The 5,000-nt window shown below is 54.0% G+C and overlaps 2 non-coding genes across 2 annotated transcripts; both read right to left on the bottom strand.

The window, feature by feature from the left end:
- Nucleotides 1–622: 622 nt before the first annotated feature.
- On the bottom strand, nt 623–776 carry LOC125787109 (5.8S ribosomal RNA). Its single transcript, XR_007429023.1, has one exon. It is a non-coding gene; the product is annotated as a 5.8S ribosomal RNA (ribosomal RNA).
- Nucleotides 777–1,146: 370 nt separating this feature from the next.
- LOC125787093 (18S ribosomal RNA) lies at nt 1,147–3,010 on the bottom strand. The gene has a single exon (XR_007429011.1). It is a non-coding gene; the product is annotated as an 18S ribosomal RNA (ribosomal RNA).
- Between the last annotated feature and the right edge of the window lie 1,990 nt (nt 3,011–5,000).

Here is a 5,000-nt window from a genome sequence, read left to right as displayed (position 1 = left end):
CGCCGCGAGGGAGGGCGGGAACCACCCCTCGCGGTCTGGCTGGAAACCGTTCGGAGGAACCCTTTCGAGACGGGGAGGTTCGATTCGGCCGGAGGACGAAGGATGAAAACGGGAAGAAAAAAACTTAAGCCCCCCCTCTTCGCCTTCTACCGGAGCTATCCTACCAACCTCTCTTTTGCCGCGCTCTCGGCCCGAACGAAAAGGAGAGGGAGGACAGAGATCCGCCGACGGAGAGACGGCGCGCATAACGGGCAGCCAGAGAGGGTAAAACCCACCGGCAGCCGTCGCTACGACGTCTCTCCACGGATCGCCGCCACCTCTCCCCTCGCCGGAACGAGGAACGGTAGAGGACGGTGTGTGGAAAGCCGGCCTCCGAGACCCATCGCTGGGCAACGGAGACGAAGGCGAGAGGGGTGGACGAAAGTCTTTCCCCCGCGATCAAGCCCGTCGAGCGGCTTTTATCGAGTCCCGAACGAGAAGGGAACCTGACCGAGTCTGCTTTTAGGAAGACGAAGGTGCGGGCACCTGCGAACCTCCAGCCGCGGTCCCCTCGAACCGTCTCTTAACTCTTCCCCGGAGGGAAGAGGGAGACGGAACGAAAAGGTCCGATAGATTGGAATAGCGACCCTCAGACAGGCGTGGCCCCGGGATTGACCCGGGGCCGCAATGTGCGTTCAAAGTGTCGATGATCAATGTGTCCTGCAATTCACATTAGTTCTCGCAGCTGGCTGCGTTCTTCATCGACGCACGAGCCAAGTGATCCACCGCTAAGAGTTGTACTCTTTATGGTTGTTTTTGTTTCGAAGCCATGTAACCAACAGACACAAAAGTGACAGTTTGAAATAATGTTTTACGGCAGCCGCGGGTACGGGCGCCCCGGAACGCCTAAGCGAACTCGGGGTCATCAAACCGCGCCGCCGAGCCGCCTCCGGAGTAAGAAACCCCGCAGACGGACTTCGGGGGCCAGGTACCCGTCTCCCTTTGGCCGTAAAACACGTTTTTGCTCAGGACACCGTTTTTCGATCAAGTCATTAAAAGGCCGAAGGGAATCCCTGTAGTTCCCAACGTCGGGCCGTGGCTTGAACATTTTTGTTGGTGGAAATGGGAGTCGCGCCTACTGGGAGGCACTACCAACCCAAGTCCCGGTAATGATCCTTCCGCAGGTTCACCTACGGAAACCTTGTTACGACTTTTACTTCCTCTAGATGATCAAGTTCGATCGACTTTTCAGCACAGCACCAAGGCCCCGCGAAGGAGCCCCGGCGTGGCCGATCCGAGGACCTCACATAACCATCCAATCGGTAGTAGCGACGGGCGGTGTGTACAAAGGGCAGGGACTTAATCAGCGCGAGCTGATGACCCGCACTTACTGGGAATTCCTCGTTCATGGGGAATAATTGCAATCCCCAATCCCCGTCACGAACGGGTTTAAGCGGATTACCCGCGCCTCTCGGCGTAGGGTAGGCACACGCTGGCCCGGCCATTGTGGCGCGCGTGCAGCCCCGGACATCTAAGGGCATCACAGACCTGTTATTGCTCCATCTCGCGTGGCTATACGCCACTGGTCCCTCTAAGAAGTTAACCGCGACCGCGGGGGGCCGCGTAACTATTTAGCACGAAGGAATCTCGTTCGTTATCGGAATTAACCAGACAAATCACTCCACCAACTAAGAACGGCCATGCACCACCACCCACAGAATCGAGAAAGAGCCATCAGTCTGTCAATCCTTTCCGTGTCCGGGCCGGGTGAGGTTCCCCGTGTTGAGTCAAATTAAGCCGCAGGCTCCACTCCTGGTGGTGCCCTTCCGTCAATTCCTTTAAGTTTCAGTTTTGCAACCATACTCCCCCCGGAACCCAAAGACTCTGGTTTCCCCGCACGCTGCCCGGCGGGTCATGGGAATAACGCCGCCGGATCGCGGGTCGGCATAGTTTACGGTCGGAACTACGACGGTATCTGATCGTCTTCGAACCTCCGACTTTCGTTCTTGATTAATGAAAACATTCTTGGCAAATGCTTTCGCTTTCGTCCGTCTTGCGCCGGTCCAAGAATTTCACCTCTAGCGGCGCAATACGAATGCCCCCGGCCGTCCCTCTTAATCATGGCCCTGGTTCAGGAAACCCACAAAATAGAACCGGAGTCCTATTCCATTATTCCTAGCTCAGGCATTCAGGCGAGTTTGGTGCCCGCTTTGAACACTCTGATTTTTTCAAAGTAAACGCTCCGGACCCCTGAGGACCGGACACCCAACCAAGGGCATCCGGGGGGCGCCGGGAGGCAGGGTCTGGGACAGGCGGTAGCTCGCCTCGCGGCGGACCGCCAGCCCACTCCCGAAGTCCAACTACGAGCTTTTTAACTGCAGCAAATTTAATATACGCTATTGGAGCTGGAATTACCGCGGCTGCTGGCACCAGACTTGCCCTCCAATGGGTCCTCACCCATGTGTTTAGGATACGTTCATTCCGATTACAGGGCCTCGAAAGAGACCTGCATCGTTATTTTTCGTCACTACCTCACCGTGTCGGTAATGGGTAATTTGCGCGCCTGCTGCCTTCCTTGGATGTGGTAGCCATTTCTCAGGCTCCCTCTCCGGAATCGAACCCTGATTCCCCGTTACCCGTGGTCACCATGGTAGCCCCCTATGCTACCATCGACAGCTGATAGGGCAGACATTCGAATGAGACGTCGCCGCCGCGGTGGGCGCGCGATCGACCCGAGGTTATCTAGAGTCACCAAAGGGCCGGGGGAAACCCTCGCGGGTCCCCCCGGGTGGGTTTTGGGTCTGATAAATGCACGCATCCCGGCCCCCCCGAGAGAGGACCGGTCAGCGCTCGTTTGCATGTATTAGCTCTGGAATTACCACAGTTATCCGAGTAACGTGTGGAGCGATCAAAGGAACCATAACTGATTTAATGAGCCATTCGCAGTTTCACTGTACCTTCCGTGTGCACTTAGACCTGCATGGCTTAATCTTTGAGACAAGCATATGTTACTGGCAGGATCAACCAGGTTGCTGCGAGTGGTTTTTGTCACAGAAAAAACCATTGGTTCTTAGAGGGGAGAGGGATCGGCCCCGTACCGTCCGAAGAACCCCCCGGGGAGGGGGGGACGGGCGGAGAGGCTCGTCCGAGCTCACCCCTCATTGCTCCCAGTGGAAATTAGTGTGGCAACTCCGCTGCGCGAGTTCCCGCTTGCTTCGGGGATAACAAGGAAACGCTCGTTCCGAAACCGGGGGTCCGGAGCTTTTTGAAGCCGGGTGCTGGAGCTCGGTTGGGCGCGAGGACCACCCGAGGCATCCGAGTCCGACGGCTCCGGGCCGACCGGTTATCGTGTTAGGGCAGATTGATATATAGACGGGCCGTCTACGACTCCCTCGGATAGGTTCGGAAAGGTCCTCCCCCTGACGGAGGACCCCCCTGGAGGCTAACCCGCTGGGTCGGGTAGGAACGCACCGCGCACAGTGGCCACGGAGGGCCGCGCGGCTGCCTACCCAGGCGGGCTCGGTAGTCCATTCGGTCGGGTCAAAATAATAAAAGAGATACCCCCCCTGGAACCGTCTCTGGAAGTTTTGGTTTTTCCTCCGTACCGCCTGGGGGGCGGGGGGCGGGACGGAGGCCGACCTGCGGAGCTTCATGGTCGGGTAGGATCGGGTCCGTGTTATAGTGTCCAAAAATCCGCTTTGGAACTATTAATGGGGCTTTATTTAAGCTCTGCCATGCTTAGAAATGAATGGAGAATCATCTCCAGTGCTTGGACCCCTATAGATTGCCACTCTCCTCAACAGTCCGACGGCACCCCTTTGAAAAACCCCCCGACGAAAAATCCTCCAGAGCGCGGGCGAACTCGCTCCGAGGCCGACCGGAGTGCACCTTCGTCGGGCAAGGGAGTCGGGCGAAGGGGGTCAGAAATCCTGGAGCTCGCCACCCTCACTAGTTTTTGGCGTGAAATGGTAGACCAAAAGTGGGGACTTAGAAAAATTTCGCACTTTTTCGACCTACCACTGGTAGACCGAGTGGGACTTAGTCATTTTTTCAGCTTTTTCGGGCCTACCACTGGTAGACCAAGTTGGACTTAGTCATTTTTTCAGCTTTTTCGAGCCTACCACTGGTAGACCAAGTTGGACTTAGTCATTTTTTCGACTTTTCGGAGCTACCACTGGTAGACCAAATGGGACTTAGTCATTTTTTCAACTTTTCGAGCCTACCACTGGTAGACCAAGTTGGACTTAGTCATTTTTTCGACTTTTCAGAGCTACCACTGGTAGACCAAGTTGGACTTAGTCATTTTTTCGACTTTTCAGAGCTACCACTGGTAGACCAAATGGGACTTAGTCATTTTTTCAACTTTTCGAGCCTACCACTGGTAGACCAAGTTGGACTTAGTCATTTTTTCAACTTTTCGAGCCTACCACTGGTAGACCAAGTTGGACTTAGTCATTTTTTCAACTTTTCGAGCCTACCACTGGTAGACCAAGTTGGACTTAGTCATTTTTTCAACTTTTCGAGCCTACCACTGGTAGACCAAGTTGGACTTAGTCATTTTTTCAACTTTTCGAGCCTACCACTGGTAGACCAAGTTGGACTTAGTCATTTTTTCGACTTTTCAGAGCTACCACTGGTAGACCAAATGGGACTTAGTCATTTTTTCAACTTTTCGAGCCTACCACTGGTAGACCAAGTTGGACTTAGTCATTTTTTCAACTTTTCGAGCCTACCACTGGTAGACCAAGTTGGACTTAGTCATTTTTTCAACTTTTCGAGCCTACCACTGGTAGACCAAGTTGGACTTAGTCATTTTTTCGACTTTTCAGAGCTACCACTGGTAGACCAAATGGGACTTAGTCATTTTTTCAACTTTTCGAGCCTACCACTGGTAGACCAAGTTGGACTTAGTCATTTTTTCAACTTTTCGAGCCTACCACTGGTAGACCAAGTTGGACTTAGTCATTTTTTCAACTTTTCGAGCCTACCACTGGTAGACCAAGTTGGACTTAGTCATTTTT

This window comes from Astyanax mexicanus, chromosome 22 (genome assembly GCF_023375975.1).
Source record: "Astyanax mexicanus isolate ESR-SI-001 chromosome 22, AstMex3_surface, whole genome shotgun sequence".
In the NCBI taxonomy this organism is placed as follows: domain Eukaryota; kingdom Metazoa; phylum Chordata; class Actinopteri; order Characiformes; family Acestrorhamphidae; genus Astyanax; species Astyanax mexicanus.
This window is presented reverse-complemented; position numbering and strand designations above follow the sequence as displayed.